The sequence below is a fragment of the Eubalaena glacialis genome, chromosome 3, assembly GCF_028564815.1.
Source record: "Eubalaena glacialis isolate mEubGla1 chromosome 3, mEubGla1.1.hap2.+ XY, whole genome shotgun sequence".
Lineage (NCBI taxonomy): Eukaryota > Metazoa > Chordata > Mammalia > Artiodactyla > Balaenidae > Eubalaena > Eubalaena glacialis.
Window position 1 is genome coordinate 161,662,076 of NC_083718.1, and position 17,045 is coordinate 161,679,120.

The 17,045-nt window shown below is 41.7% G+C and overlaps 1 protein-coding gene and 1 long non-coding RNA gene across 7 annotated transcripts in view; one reads left to right on the plus strand and one right to left on the minus strand.

Annotated features, from left to right (window-relative positions):
- LOC133088684 (uncharacterized) overlaps positions 1 to 3,647 on the minus strand; it is an 85,158-nt gene extending 81,511 nt beyond the window's left edge. For both annotated transcript variants that reach the window (XR_009700538.1, XR_009700539.1), the window contains exon 1: positions 3,601 to 3,647. This is a non-coding gene — a long non-coding RNA (uncharacterized LOC133088684). The remainder of the gene's footprint in view (positions 1 to 3,600) is intronic.
- Positions 3,648 to 4,198: 551 nt separating this feature from the next.
- The window catches only part of SCMH1 (Scm polycomb group protein homolog 1), a 196,130-nt gene continuing 183,283 nt past the window's right edge, over positions 4,199 to 17,045 (plus strand). For 2 of the 5 annotated variants that reach the window (XM_061184406.1, XM_061184408.1), the window contains exon 1: positions 4,199 to 4,338. The gene's annotated coding sequence lies outside the window, so the exon portion shown is untranslated. The remainder of the gene's footprint in view (positions 4,339 to 17,045) is intronic. The other 3 variants (XM_061184405.1, XM_061184407.1, XM_061184400.1) reach the window with 2 other exon arrangements.

Genomic DNA, 17,045 nt, shown 5'->3' on the forward strand with positions numbered 1-17,045 from the left:
GGAAGTCAGGCCAGATTTAGCCCAAGGACCATTGTTTGTCAATTCTGCTCTAGATCATTCATTTTTATTGCTATAGTGTTCTGTTGACTTCACATTCATAAAAAATAAATTTACTAAATATTTACCAAGTTCAAGAAATTCAGTAGATACTACTGTAGATCAGACACTGATCTACTCTCAAAAAATTTACTATGTAAGTAGACAAGATAAGGCGTGTTAACCAATAAGGAGGCAGAAAGTGACCAAGGTCCTAAGAGAGGTTTGCGTGGCCTACCGTGAGAGCTAATAGGAGTGAGACAGGAGAGCTCACTTCACATTGGCACAGTGTTGAGAAAGTGGGCTGTGGAGCCGGGCTGCCTGGATTCCCTTTCTGGCTCCACCATTTACTAGCTCTGTGACCTTAGACAAGTTACTTTACCTCCCTGTTCCTCAGTTTTCTCATCTGTAAAATGCAGGTCATAATAATACTGCATAGGTTTGTTGTGGAAATTAAATTGTCATAAAGATTAAATAAGATAGTGCCCATAAAGCACCCAGAAGAGTTCCTGGTTCTTACTTAGCGTTACATAAATGTTGGTTTTTATTATTCAAGCTGGAGGATCATGTGAGGCTTTGGAAAGGCGGCATTAAATCAGAGTTTTAAAAGATTGTTATGGTTTGGACATACAGAAGTGGAGAGCAAGGCATTCTAGAACATAGAGCAGTATATAAAAAAGCCCAGAGTAGCAAAGGGCATATGTAGAAAAGGACAGCAAAGGGCAAATGTAGAAAACTATACATGAATCAAAGGGTAAATAAAGAAGAGAGAGAGATAAATTTAGAAAGGAAGGTTGTGGCCAGATCATAAAGACCCTTGAACACAAGGCTAACAAGTTTAGACTTTGTCCTGTAGGCCCTAAGGACTTAGTAAGTTTTATGAACTGGGGACTGACATGATGCTTCCAGGATCTGGCAGCTGTGGAAGGCAAGTTGAGAGAAGAGAGTCAAGAGTTAGGTTACATCTCCAATAGCCTAGGAAATAGGACCTTGACTAGGGAAAAGGCAGTGTGCTTTGGCAACTGACGGGATGTGGAGGACAGGGAGGAATTTTAAGAAGCACTACCATGATTTTAAGACTGGGTGACCGGAACTATGGTGGTGCCATTGTTGAAATGGGGAACACAGATAGTAAGAGAAGGTTTAGCATGGAGAATCATGATTTTGGTCTTTAACCCACAGGGTTTGAGGACTCCATAGGAATTGTCTAATGGAACTGGAGCTAAGAATAAATAGGTCTGTAGACAGAGCTGATGATATAGACTAAATGCTTTGGGTTAATCCTTTTAACAACTCGATATGATAGGTATCCCCATTTTATAGAGGAAGAAACTGAAACCAGGGGAATTTAGGCTAACTCCACAGCTCATCATCAACCACCCCTCTACTGCCTTTGCAGCTGCCCTTTCCAGTGCTTCATCCCAGGACAGTCGCTCAGACCCTTGCTTAGAGGCTATTTGATGCAACTCCAGTAAGCTTAGATTATGTACCTTCTCAGCTTTAGCAAATTAGAAGCAGGTATAAAAGGGATAGGCATAATGACAGCAGGAGAAGTGGCAGCTGAAAACCAGAAACTTTATGGAACCACCATGAGAGCCCCAAAAGCACAGCATTCTGGGGCCATTTGTTAAGGTGGAATAGAGTCGTTAACTCAATAGTCCAAGAGGATTGCTTAATAATAAAGCACGATTGCTATCAATTCATGTTTATAATAAATCAAGAAAATACTAAGTTTACTTCCGTTTCTTAAATAAGGATGGCTAGGAAGTTTATAATATACCTTTAAAAGATTTTCATCTGATATGGATACTTTTTTTTTTAATGTTAAAGGAACAGACTCTCAGCACTCTGGGGAACTTCTCTTCAAAAGCGGCTTTCCTGACAGCACAGGTTTTGATACAATTGTTTTCCCTCTCACTTGTGCGCCCTAGAAGTATGTGAAGGATAACCTGGGCTGTGTAGCTCTGGAGAACCCTCTGCCAGGATTCCCATGCCTACTCACACTAGCATTGGTAACCTCCTCTTTTCCTCTCATCTGCCTTCCTCACTTGACTGCTTCTCAGAAAATGGGCAATGAGGAGAGGTAGCAGTGTGCTGGGGTCAGAAAGGGCGCTAACGTCCACAGCAAATGTGAGCAAAAGCCTCACTACACAGCACCCAGTGGAAATGAAGGAATAAAACACTCATCCTGTCGCTTGTCAGGAGGTAAAGTGATACCAAATGGGGAATAAAAAGACCAGAGTCATCTGGGTCCTAGCTCTGTTGCTCACCAGCCCTGCACTTCCCTGTTTCTATCCTTCTGCCTAGAATGCCCATGCCTTGTGAACTCATTCCTCAAGGCTGGGCTTGGGTCTTGAAAACTCTTTCTGAAATCAAAGTCTGATTAAGTCACTCCCCTACTTAAAACTTCAATAGCTTCTTACTGCCTATAGCAGGCATTCATAAACCTTTTGGGCTCAGGACCCCTTCCCACTCTTAAATATTACTGAGGACCTCGAAAAGCTTTTTTATGTGCCGTTTGTTACTTCTAACAATACTTACCATATTAGGAATTAAAACTGAGAAATTTCTAAAATTTTACTAATTCATTTAAAATTACAATAAATCCATTACCTGTTAATATAAACACATTTTTAGTGAAAAATGTCTACTATTTCTAAGACAAAATACTAATAAGAAAAGCGGTGTCTTACATTTGTACAAATCTCTTTAACACCTGGCTTAAGGAAGACAACTGGATTCTCAAATCTGTATCTGCATTTAATGTGTTGAAATATCATTTTCCTATAGTCTATGGAAAACTTCACTGTATGCTCATGAGAGAATCAGAGTAAAAAAAAGCAAATCGCATTTAGCATTATTATGAAAATAATTTTGAGCTCTCTGACCCCTGAAGGGATCTCAGGGACACCCAGGAGTCCCAGAACCATACTATGAAAACCACTGGCCTACAAAATAAATTCTAAGGTAGACACACAAGGACATTAAATGTCATTGTAGGCACACAAAGACCTCCTTCCATGTTCTGGCTTCCTTTCCCTGTCTAGCTTCAGCACCATCATCACCACATCCACACTGTCTCTCATACTCCCACCCTGCCAGTCACACCAACCAGCCATCTGCTATCATATGTCTTTACGCCCTTACACACATCCTTCCCTCTGCCTGAAATGAGCTTCCTCCTTGCAGACTCTTTCAAGAGCCAACCTGAAAGTGTTTAACTCTCAGGGAGCCTCCTTTGACCCATCCAAACAGCTGATGACTCCCTGCTGGCAGAGCACAGGCTTTGAAGTCAGGTTGGAGATGAATCTCCACTCATTTACTGGCTGGGTGACCTTGGACAAGTAGCTCCACCTCCCTGAGCTTCAGTTTCCTCCCTGCTAAAATAGGGATGATCCAGGTGGACGCGGCGTTTAACCATAGGAGTGTAGCAAAGAGTGTTCACTAACAGAATGAGCCTGTCTCCAGGCACATGGAGGGGCTCAATGCGTAAGTAGTTGTTGAATGGATGGATGAGCCAATGAAGGGACCGCGGGAGCTTCTATTTCCTACGCATTTACTTACTAGGTCTCCAGCAGTGTTCCGTGGGCTTCACAAGCATTGACTTATGTATCCTCACACCAACGCTCTGGATTGAATGCCATACCGTTAGAAGTGAGGGTCCTGGGGTAGAAATACGAGGTAACTCGCTCAAGGTCATCCATCACTCTTAGCAGGGCAGGGATTCGAGCCCCGGAGCGCCCGCTCTTCGCCCGAGGCGGCGCCCCGCGTCAGCCAACCCGACCTGACGCCTCTTGGGTCCGCCATCTCCCCCACCCGCCCACGCGCGGGCTCGGAGCGGCGACAGCGGGACTCGAACCCAAGTACCTGAGCCCTCTCCAGACCTCAGTTTACCCACCCGTGAGACGCGGCGCGTGGGGCCGGTGGGGACGCGGGTCTGGGCCCAGGGGTCGAAGGCAGGAAGCGGGAGGCAGCGGAGGCTGGCGGGGCCTGGCCGCTCGGCGGCGCCCTCCCCGCACCGCCCCCCCGCGCGGGCCCAACTGCCGAGGCGCTCGCCACCCCGCGGCCGGAGGCCCGGGGGGCGGGGCCAGGAAGCCCCCGCCCCGCCCCCGCCTCAGCCAACGCCGCCGCCGCCTCGGTCGAGCCCCCAGCCGCGCGCCAGCCCGCCGGCCGGCTGGCAGCCGCCGCTCTCCGGAGCCGCCCCCGCCCGCCCCCTCCGCGCGTCCTCCCTCGCTCGCTGCGCAGCGGAAACATGGCGGCGGGCAGGGAGTGAGCCGCTCCGCGTCGCCGCTGCGCCCGCAGGTAAGCGCCTCGGCGGCCGCCTCCGCTCTCCAGGAAAGCCCGCGCCCTGAGGGGCTGGGCCGCCAGGGGCCGCCCCGGGCGAGAAGGAGGCGCCAGGACCGGCCCGGCCGCTGCCCCCGCCCCTCGGGCCCGACTGTCCGTCTGTGTGTCCCGGCCGGTCGGCCTGTCTGGGGTCCGAGCGCGGCCGTCCCCCGCCGTGTTCTTGGGCCCGGAGCTCCGGCGGCTCGTTCTGCTTACGCGGCCGGGCCAGCGGGGCCCAGTGTCCGGTCCGCGGCCCTGACTCAGTAGAGGCGCCCCGGGGCCCCCGCGAGGGAAACTCAAGGACACGGGGGGGCGGGGACCCTCTGGAGGGTCCGCGTCGCGGGCGGTCCGAACCGGCGGTCGCTCTGTCCTGGCCGGCGGGGCTGGGTCGGCCGGAGAGTGTTGGCTTTGGGCCGAGGGCCGGGAGTCGGAGGGGCTGTCAGTCTGCTCGGACAGGAGAGCTGAGAGATGCCTGTGGATCCTCGCCGGCCGGATCCGGTTCGGGGCGGGCGAGGACCGAGGTCGGCGGACAGCGTGGCCCATCCGAGGGTCGGGGGTGCGAAGGGCGGGGAGCTGTCAGCAGCGGTCCTCCGGGCTGGCTCCGGCGGCGGGAGCTTCGCCGGGACAACTCACGTGTGCCGCCGGAAACGGGCGCGGAAAGCAGGTTTCCAGCCTCCGACGGGGGCGGGATCCGCTGGGCACCGAGGTGAGCCGGCGGCCAGGAGGGCTGGACACGTGGGCACAGCTGTGGGCCAGCCCCGGAGGAATGAAAAGGGGTTTCTAGGAGATAGGTGAACCCCAAAACATCTCCAGACTGGAAGGGAATTTAAAAGTCATCTAAGGTCCCTTTCCCTCATCCCATACCAAAGTAGCTTTGAAAATCCCAAATTCTACCCTAATAATTTGACCAGCCTGAACATCTCCTCCAGTGATGGGAAACCGATCTCTTCCCAAGGAAACCCAAAACCTATTAAGTTTCTGCAAGAAGCTCTGTTGGCCCCAAGGATTGACCTGCTTAAATATAAAGTACTCTATTACGTTTCTCACTTCTGTGCCGTGTTTTGAACTTAAAAAAAAAAAAAATCTAGTACTGTTTGTTTAAACCAACTAAAAGAGTTATTATTTTGTGGAAATTTTGGGGTTTTCCCTCATTTTTTAAAATGTCTATAAACACTTTATCAAATGAGCAAATGTATATCTATTGGAATGCACCATGCAAATAGAAGAGCTTATTATTTTTTACACTGGGAAAGAATTGAGTCTGGCATCCCTAGTTTGATGCCAGACTGCAATTTAATATTTAGTTGGAGAGGGAAATGCTTTATTACATTGAACTCTTTACTCTCTTTCTAACTGCCAACACAAGGCCCAAAATTACTATGAAAAGAACATTTTTTTGTTGTTGCTCATATACCAGCATTATTTTTTACTTGCTTTTTCATCACTGAGCCCTGGTTTGTGGGGTTAAGTTTTTAAATAGTGTCTTTACCAACAACTTAAACCCCTGCCTAAGCAACCCTGCAGGTTAGTAATTTTTTAAGCTTATCAGAGATGTGATGACCTTGTAGATAAAGTGCCAAGCTCTTATATCCAGGACGCTGTTTATATTCTAAGCAAAATTTCACTGTTTTTATAACATAGACAAGCACATAACATAGATAACACAGCGGTCAGAATTAGTTCTTTATCTTTGTTCTTATGTCTTCATTTTTTTCAATTGGTCAGTGGTTTTGAAGTTCCTAGCACACGTCAAGTTTTGATTTCTGTTATGTTTGTGCAAATGCTGTTTCCCTTTTATGTAAGTTGGGTAAAACTTTGTATAGCATCATTCTTTACAGAACTGTGCAGACTCAGGAAAAGCTCTGGTTCCTTCCCTTCAAAGGACTTGGAGTTAATGGTAGGAAATACTAAAAAACTCTGTGAGAAAGCACTGGTGTGAATATCCCACTGAAAATGTAAACTCAACATCTTCTAACCTTTACTCTATACTTAATGTGTCTACTATGTGTCAGGCACTGTGCTATGTACTATGTTTAGCTGGGTAGACAGAGATGAATAAGATGCATTTCCAATCCTTGTGAAGTTGGTAAATTAGATGCTGAAATAGGTCATCTCAGGATAAAAGGTGAGAGCTATGCCTGTGATGCTGTGGTTGCATCAAGGGGAGGGTGCTTAGACTAGCCCGGGACTTGAGGGAAGGCTTGAGGAAGAGATGACACCTGACCCAAGTCTTAAATGGTACATAGAAGTAAGTCAGGCAAAGATGAGTAAAAAATGTGCTTCAGACAGAGAGAATAGCTTGAGTAAAGGCATCAGTGTGAGAAAAGGAATGGCTTGCCTAGAGAACCACAAGCAGTTTGGGACTGCTAAGAAATAACAATGAAGATGTTAAGTGGTAAGTTGTGAGGCCAGAAATACAGTCCGAGGCCATGTCATGGTAGACCCTGTATGCATAAGTATCTTGAAATGAATTCAGTGGGTGATTTTTTTTTATCACTGAAAGGTTTTTATAGATATGCTTGAATAACATTTTTAAAATGTGGTTATAGGGATGAGGAGAGAGGGATGAAGTTGAGAGAATCTGTGAGGCTTTATGATTGATTGGGTGTGTAGATCAGAGGGTGAGGAGTCCAGGGTGATGTTTATGTTTTTGGTTTGGGTGACTTGGGGGATGATGGTGACATTAACTGAGACAGGAAACACTGGATAATGATTTCAGTTTGGGACTTAGAGGTTCTGTGATTTCTTGAGTTAGGTCAATGAGCAAATGTAGAAGTAAGATAGAAAAAAAAAGGTTGTGGTCAGAAAGTGGAATATTAGAGTTAAATTGTCTGATGTGGAGCTCTTCTAGGTGACAGCTAGGTCTGTGTGTGTGAGATGCTGAAGTACAGCAGAGGTGAAGGTCGGGTGAAGCTGAGTATGACAAGGAACTGCGAGGCTATTGTATTGAACGAGTCTTCTGCATGGCTAGTGAAATGATTTAGGATGCTAGGACACAGGGAAAAGAGAGGGATTGTGACCCAGGTGCAGTGAATATAGGGGATTAATCGGGAGGGTGGTAGATGACAGATGAGGAGGAGGGGTAAGGAGTGATATAGCCAGGTGGTGGAAACCTCAGAGGAGGAGGAATTTTTAAACACAAGAATGGAAAAGTAATGGTTTTTGACTTTTCCTTCCTAGAAGCAGGATTCTGATCTCTTCATCTTTATTCAGGTCTCATATTAGTCATTCTATTGGCTCTGAAGAGTCTCTTCTAACTCTTGGAAAGTAAGAGGGCAGATATCCTACATCAAATCCTTTCTGCTGATACTTAATGACGAAGTCCATGGAGGTTTTTTTCCCTGATGGTCAGTGGATAGATAGGAAGCAATCAGTAGTGAGGATATACTCATGGTTTCTGGGAAGAGTATAGTGGCAAGAGCCTGGGCTTTGGGTTAGAAAGATGGATTCAAATATAGGCTCTGTCACTTGCTAGCCTTAGGACTGTAAGCAAATTGTTTAACCTCTGTGACTTTCAGTGTCCTTATGTGTAAAAAATAGATTTCTACTTCATGGGGTGTCACAAAGGTTACATGAAATAATGTGTGTGTGTGTGTGTGTGTGTGTGTGTATACACACTAGAAAAGCAACTGGCACTTCAGAGATGCAAAGTAAATGTTAGTTCTCTTCCAACTACCTTTAAGGGACTTAAGCTCTGATGGCAGAAATGAAATTTTTTCATGCTTACCTAAATTGTAAGGCAATAAGTACTCTAAGGGAGGTAAAGCAAAGTGATATAGGAGTTCAGAGGGTGGAGCCATCATTTCTCAACAATTGGAACAAGGTTAGGCTTTACACTCAAGATGAATTTTATTTGAGCCTTGGAGAACAAATTTAAATAGATTAAATAATTTAGGTAGCGCTCCAAAATGGGGAAATTATAGGATATGTTTTTAAAAATTGATAGTTGCCAGAGGTCAAGTATTGTATTTGTGTAAGTCAGTAGTGAGAGATGTGGCTAGAGAGGTGGGCTGGGGCCATAGTATTGAAGACCTGAAACTTTGGAGTTTAGACTTGATTCTAGATATACGAGGGAGCCATAGATTGTACATCCTCCCTTTCTACCTCAGTTTCCTATCTGTAAAATCTATAGGCATTAATTTAGAAACTTTGGATTTGTGTTTGAAATAAATCAAGTAAGAAATTCACATTTGAAAATAAGTTCCTATGTAGACCAGTTTTCAGTTAAAATAACTACTAGGATTTATTTTGTAGTTGTAGCTTAATCTTTGCAATAACCTTGTTTGGTAGATAGGCTTAGTGGAGTTAAAAAAAACGTACAAGATCTCACTGGTAGAAAGTGACTAAAGATGTTCTAATTTCAATTTCTTTCTTATACTGCCATACTGATTTAGATTTGAAAAAGAAGCCTGGGTCCTCAGTGTCACTGAATATTAATAATACAACCCAGGGCTGGTCACTTTGCTTCTGTGATCCTCAGTTCCCTCATTTATAAAATGAGGGAAGGTATAGGTGTAGGGCTTAACACTTTACATAATATGAATAAGTACATACTAGATACTCAGATGTTGCCCCCACCCCCCCCACCCCCCCCACCCGCAATCTGTAAATGAGGAAATTTAACCAAACCATTGTCAAGGCCTTAGTGCTAACTCCCTAGCTATCAGAGAACTTCTAGAACTAATTATTTTGATAACCTTTGGCCATATAAACCCAGCAAGTCTTATCCTCTGTTACCTTTGTCCCAGCTCCTCCAATCATCTGTCTTTCTTCTGTACTGTTATTCCTGTGCTGACTCGGCTTCCTCTTCCTCTTTCCCAATCTTGCTTTTTTTCTCCCTTTCAAACCTTTCCACTTGTTCTCTGAAACTCCTGTTTTCTACACTGTTAACCATTTTATGGGATGTTTTAATGTGTGTTCTGGCCTTAAATGGAAGCCAGGAGAGTAAGATCGCTTACTCTAGCCCTTCTGAATGGGTGCAGCTCATTCTCCCACTTCTTGCAAAAGGAGAGAGATAAGGATGACTGTAATTTTTTATGCACCACTATTTCACACATTTCCAGACCACTGCTTCTCCGCCTTCTTAAAATCCCTGTGCCCTCTGGCACAAGGGCTATACCACTCTTGTCTTCTTATATAATAGATCTTCTCTATCATTTAGGACCTAGCACACACGGTCTTCCTTTCCATCTCAATTTTTGGCCTTACCCTGAGTGACTTCAGTATTCACATGGATGATCGTTTCTTCAACACATTGACCTCTTCAACTGAAGTGATCATCTTTTTAGCTAATCAGCTCCCATAGTCACACCGTGAGCTTTGTTCTCATGCAAAGATGGCCCACCTCTGAAATTATAAATGAAGACATGCAGATTTGTTCAAAATTTCTTCTCCTGCCTGACCTTTGAGGATCTACTAGATCTTTTCTTTGACCCCACCAAGGCCTGTCTTCACTTCCTTCCCTATCCAGCTTAATTTTCTTAGTCTCTTGCTATTTCATTCACTCTCTTATCATTATCTTTTATTCCCTTGCTCTTTTGTCCTTCTGTCCCTGTCTGGGCAAAATCCAGAACTAATCTCTCTCTTCTTGACTATACTAGCTCTACTGAGCCCTGCTGGAAAGAAAAATCACACAGTTATACAGATTGCTGCCACTGGGGAGATGGGAAGATGAAGAAGGATAGGTGATTACAATTGCATATTATTGAAGTATGTCACACATTTTTCTACTTAATTTGAAACATACAATAACCCTGTTAGAGAGGATGCCAGATCACTATAAACTCTATTTACTGATAAGGAACTGAGGTGTAGGTGGATTAAATGATGTGCCCAATGCCAAATAGCTAGTAAATGTCAGAATGACAACTCGAAACCGGGTCTTCTTACTACAGATTCTGTGTTTTGTCCAGAATGACTCATTGCTTCCTATGACTTCCTTTTTAAGACTCTGTGCTGTCTGAACCTCCTGCTGGTTCTGTTGTAAGTAGTCATATATTAATTTCCTTCCATTTTAAATCATATGAAGGCTGATGCATTATTTTCCCCTCTGTATTTACTATAGTTGTTACCATTGTTAGCTTTTAAAATTGAAGCGTATACATATTGTATATTCATTTTAATCACTATGTCTATTGTTCATTGGTGTATTATGGGCACATTTCTAAGTGTTTTCTTATGTAGTAGAATTGCTTTACACTCACTTTTATAGACTTTCCTCTGGGGCATTCAAACATGGTGGAACTAGAGGCTGTTTTAGTCATTATGTTCTGCAAAGTATAATAGAAAACATGAGAGCCAGCATACTTGTTCTTGGAGATATTTAAGAAGAGAGCAGACAGCTGTTTGTCTTAGGTGATTTAAAATTTTGGACTTCCAGTCCTGATTTTTTGGTGCTCTGTCTTATCTCCAGTTATCTCAAGGGACTGTCAGAAAGTCTCCAAGCTAAATTAAATTTATTTCTTTAAATATAAAAGTTTATAAAACCTAATAGGCATAGAGGGTCACAATTCCAAAATAAGAGCTTAAAATATTGTCTAATTTCTTTATATGTGTTTTTTCAGTTTTTCATTCATTCATTCAACAAATATTTATTAATGTCTGCTAACTGGCAGACACTGTGCTGTGTACAGTGACAAAGATGGAATTCACCTGTGAAGCCATCTGGTCCTGGACTTTTGTTTGTTGGGAGTTTTAAAATCACAGATTAAATTTCAGTGCTTGTAATTGGTCTGTTCATATTTTCTATTTCTTGCTGGTTCAGTCTTGGGAGATTGTATCTTTCTAAGAATTTGTCCATTTCTTCTAGGTTGTCCATTTTATTGGCATATAGTTTCCTGTAGTAGTCTCTTATGGTCCTTTGTATTTCAGTGGTGTCATTTGTAACTTCTCCTTTTTCATTCCTAATTTTATTGTTTGGGCCCTCTCCCTTTTTTTCTTGATGAGTCTGGCTAAAGGTTTATCAATTTTGTTTATCATTTCAAGGAACCAACTTTTCGTTTCATTGATCTTTTCTATTGTTTTCTTCATCTCTATTTCTGCTCTGATTTTTATGATTTTTTTCCTTCTACTAACTTTGGGTTTTGTTTGTTCTTTTTTCTCTAGTTGCTTTAGGTGTAAGGTTAGGTTCTTTATTTGAGATTTTCTTATTTCCCGAGGTAAGCTTGTATCACTCTAAACTTCCCTCTTAGAACTGCTTTGGCCACGTCCCATAGGCTTTGGATTGTCGTGTTTTCATTTTCATGTGTCTCTAGGTATTTTTTGATTTCCTCTTTGGTTTCTTCAATGATCCATTGGTTGTTTAGTAACATATTGTTTAGCCTCCACGTGTTTGTGTTTTTTGCATTTTTTTTCTTGTAGTTGATTTCTAATCTCATAGAGCTGTAGTTGTAAAAGATGCTTGATATGATTTCAGTTTTCTTAAATTTACTGAGACTTCCTTTGTGGCCCAGCATGTGATCTATTCTGGAGAATGTTCCATGTGCACTTGAAAAGCATCTGTATTCTGCTGCTTTTGGATGGAATGCTCTATAAATATCCATTAAGTCCACCTGGTCTAATGTGTCATTTAAGTCCTGTGTTTCCTTATTGATTTTCTGTCTGGATGATCTGTCCATTGATGTAAGTGTAGTGTTAAAGTCCCCCACTGTTATTGTATTACTGTCAACTTTCCTTTTATGTCTGTTAATATTTGCCTTATATAGTATATTGAGGTGCTCCTGTGTTGGGCGCATATATATTTACAATTGTTATATCTTCTTCTTGGATTGATCCATTGATCATTATGTAGTGTTCTTCTTTGTCTCTTGTAGCAGTTTTTATTTTAAAGTCTATTTGTCTGATATGAGTATTGCTACTCCAGCTTTCTTTTGATTTCCATTTACATGGAATATCTTTTTCCACCCCCTCACTTTGAGCCTGTATGTGTCCCTAGGTCTGAAGTGGGTCTCTTGTAGACAGCATATATATGGGTCTTGTTTTTGTATCCATTTGGCCAGTCTATATCTTTTGGTTGGAACATTTAATCTGTTTACATTTAAGGTAGTTATAGATATGTATGTTCTTATTGCCATTTTCTTAATTGTTTTAGTTTGTTTTTGTAGGTCTTTTTTCTTCCTTTCCTCTTTTGTTCTCTTCTCTTGTGATTTGATGACTATCTTTAGTGTTGTGTTCGGATTCCTTTCTTTTTTGTGTGTATATCTATTACAGATTTTTCATTTGTGGTTACTATGAGGTTTTAATACAGCAGTCTATATGTATACATGATTGTTTTAAGTTGCTGATCTCTTAATTTCAAATGCATTTCAAATATCCTGCATTTGTACCCTCCTCCTGTCACAGTTACTGGATTTGATATCATATTTGTGTGTGGACGATTTCCTACCTATCCTGTGTGTTTGCCTTTGCCAGTGAGCTTTCCCATTTTCATAATTTTATTGTTTCTAGTTGTGGCCTTTTCTGCTTAGAGAAGTTCCTTTAGTATTTGTTGTAATGCTGGTTTGGTGGTGCTGAAATATTTTAGCTTTTGTTTGTCTGTAAAGCTTCTGATTTCTCTGTCAAATCTGAATGAGAGCCTTGCTGAGTAGAGTATTCTTGGTTGTAGGTTTTTCCCTTTCATCACTTTAAATATATTGTGCCACTCCCTTCTGAACTGCAGAGTTTCTGCTGAAAAATCAGCTGACAATCTTATGAGGATTGCCTTGTATGTTATTTGTTGCTTTTCCCTTGTTGCTTTTAATATTTTCTCCTTGTCTTTAATTTTTGTGTATTTGATTACTACGTGTCTCAAAGTGTTCCTCCTTGGGTTAATTCTGTATGGGACTCTGCGCTTCCTGGACTTGGGTGACTGTTTCCTTTCCCATGTTAGGGAAGTTTTCAGCTGTTATCCCTTCAAATATTTTATCAGGCCCTTTCTCTCCCTTTTCTCCTCCTAGGACTCCTATAATGCAAATGTTGGTGCATTTGACGTTGTCTCAGAGGTCTCTTAAACTGTCCTCATTTCTTCATTCTTTTTTCTTTATTCTGTTCCATGGCAGTGATTTCCACCACTCTGTCTTCCAGCTCTGTACAGTGACCAAGGTGAATGCCGTAATTTTAAAAATGCACAGATAGGCCACAGAGTTAAAGAATATATTTATGGTACATATAACAGCTAAATATTACTGTTTGTATTAACTAGGGATTCCTACAAATAGGTTAGAAAAAGACAAATCAATAGAAGAATGACAAGGTATAAAAGAGGCAACCTAAAAGTTTATTAGCCATTCGCTGGTAATTAGTTCCTGTAAGAAAATTAAAGTTCTAATGAGATGTCATTTCATACCTATTAGATTGGCAAAAATTTAGAAGTCTGATAATACCAAATAATGGTGGGAATGTAGAGTTAAGGGAGCTCTTGGACACTGTTGATGGAAATAGAAATTGCACAACCATAGTGAAGAAAAATTTGGCAATACCTGTTAAAACTAAAACGCACATAACCTACAATCCAGCAATTCCACTCCTAGGCAGATACCCTTTAGAAACTCTCCTATGCATGTATAAATATTTATGCAACATTTTTATAGCAGAAAGTTCAAACTAGTCCAAATGTCTATTTATAAAAGAAAGAAAATATTGTAGTATATTTACCTAATGGAATCCCATACAATAATGAAAATGAATGAACTAGATCTATATAGTAACTTGGGTGAATCTCACAAGTAAAAAGTTAAGTAAATAAAGCAAATGGCAGAACACATTTATATTGTATAAAGCCCAACATTCATGTATTATTTAGGGAAGCATACTTACATAATAAATGTTTAAATAAATGCATGGTAATGATAAATATCAAAGTAAGGATAGTGGGTATCTCTGAAGGGTAAGGTGGGGAGAAAAGACCAGTAATACTGCTGGGAAGAGCACACAGGAGCCTTAAATTGTATTGGTAAATATTTTTTCAACTAGGCTGTGGATATATGGGTGTCCATTCATTATTCTTTATATATCTGAAACATTGTATTATATATGTATTTTTAAAGAATAATAGCATGTAGTTCTTGTTATGAGTTTAATGCAGGGAGGGAAGGAGCAGCAGAAATATAAAAAGATGTTATTAGGATGAATCATGTAACTGTTTTCTACAGGTCTGAAATGGTCTAATATAGGAAACTTCAAATGGCTCAGTGTCATTCAATCTAATGTAACAAGGGCTCTCATTGAAATATATTCAAAGTAATATGGGAACACAAGGGCAGGAACAATTGACTACCAAGGCAGAAGGAGAGAGATGGTCTTTGGAAAAGCTTCAGAGAGAGAGAGAGAGAATGACATTTAAACTGGATCTTAAAGGTTGGGAAGGAATTCACTAGATAGAATGAAGAGAAGAAGGCCTTCCACGTAGACAGAAGTGAAGACCCCTTTGCACGGATGGAATCCCCCAGGTGGAATATGTGGAGGTCACAGAAATGTAGCAGAGGAAGAGACTAAGGAGGAGAACAAAAACAGCAAATATCTGTATAGCATTTACTATGCATTTTATATACCTGTAAACTCATGTAATCCTCCCAGATGGGGAAACAGGCACATAACAGTTAAGTAACCTGTCCAAGGTCACAGGACTAGTAGATGGTGGAACCAGGATTTGAACTCCAGCGATCTAGGTCCAGAGTCTCTGCTCTTGGCCAGTAAGCTATTCTCTGAATCACTACATTATAAGCAAAATCAGGAGAAACCGGTGTTTTGAATGCCAAAGGAACAGCAGTAAGTTTCAAAAAGGAAGGAATAGTCAGCAGTGTGCAAGGCCCTACGGAGATAAAGTAGGAATACTACAAAGAGACCATTGGATTAAAAAAAAAGAAATCATTGTGCTCTCAGTTACAGTAAGGGATACCAAGATAATAGAGATGTGGGTAGCTCAGAATAGTAGTGATTCAGTCCACCAGATCAGTGGACCAATGATTATAATTCCATTTAATAATGAAGAAGATGGAGTCAGAGAGACTATTCAGAATAGATCCTCTCTCTATTTAAGTATTTGATATATCAACACAGTTGAAAGGATTTTCATCCTCTGCTGTCTATATCGTAGTTTCTCTAAAACTAGGATTAATACTGAAAATTTTGTTTATTCTTCTGTATCTTCTGGTTTTAATAAAGATAGAACTTAAGCTATGTTGATTTAGTGGATTTTCAGAATTGGGTGATATTCTAAAGGTCAGTAGTTCAATTTCCAATATTTCATACACGAGAAGGTGAAAGAGACCTTATAAGTACCATGGTATGTGGAAAGAATTAAGGCTTGGTGGTTAGGAGTCCCCATTCATGTCCTAGTCTGCCACTCACAGGCTTTATGATTTAGGCAAGGGGGTGCAGTAGGTGATCTCTAAGATTTCTTCCAACTCTCAAGCTCTGTGACTAGTAGGTCAACTATTCAGTGAAGAAAATGACGCCTAAAGGAGGGACATGGTTTGTCCAGGGTCATGAAAACTGGAATTGATTCTCTTGACACTCGGTCCAAGAAATCTGATGGAAGAATCATCGAACATTTGAGTGGCTGCTGTATATCAGGCAAGTGTTAACTACGTAAAAACGTACGTGCACATGAATTGTTTCACAGTTTATTCATCCAGTGTAAAAGTAACAGCCATCATCATCTGTGTTTGTTTGTTTATGTATATCCTGCCTTATTCCAGAATGTATTTAAAGCATACCTATTCTGTGTAACAAACCATACTCAGAAAGGGAATAAACTTAAGTGTCTGTCAGACACACTGCAAAATGCAAACATGTGTTGATCTCACCCACCCTCATATAAATATTATTAGCTCCATTGTATATGTAAAGTAACTGAGACTCAAAGATATCTGGCCAACATTATACAATTTATTAGTGATAGGACTCAGTTTCAAACCCAGACCATCCTGACTTCAGCCCTAATGCATCTTTCCATTTTACCATGTATACTTCCCACAAGCAGTGTTATATATCTCTGAGGCTTCATCAGTACAAGAGGCAAGGTTTACCTTAAGAATTATCTTGTTTTTTAGCTGAATATATCCTGTTCCACCACAATAGGTAAACTAGAAGGATCCCTGAATAGAAGAATGAAACACTTTAGTGAATCAGTCATTCTTATTTTTAATTTGAGCAAACTTATGAACAATTTCCTTGTTTGGGTTAGTGCTCATATTTTAATAAATTGCAGGGACTTCCCTGGCGGTCCAGTGGTTAAGAATCCGCCTTCCAATGCAGGGGACGTGGGTTCAATCCCTGGTCGGGGAACTAAGATCCCACATGCCGCGGGGCAACTAAGCCCGTGCACCACAACTACTGAGCCCACATGCTGCAAATTACAGAGCCCACACACTCTGGAGCCCATGCACCGCAACTAGAGGGAAGCCCACGCGCCACAACGAAAGATCGCACATGCTGCAATGAAGATCCCACGTGCTGCAACCAAGACCCGATGCAGCCCCAAAAATTAAATAAATAAATAAATAGCAAAGTTTCTGTACCCCCTCAACCCTTGGTGTACATCCACTGCCTCCTTAACCAACAGATATTTGCCAGCTATGTACTAAGGATACAAAGATGAGAATAAGATAAGATTCCTTCCCTCAGTGAGCTTACTATCCAGGTGATAGTTGGGATAAAAAGTTATTATAACTTTACCTCTGTGGTCTTCCTCCCCAAAACCTATAACT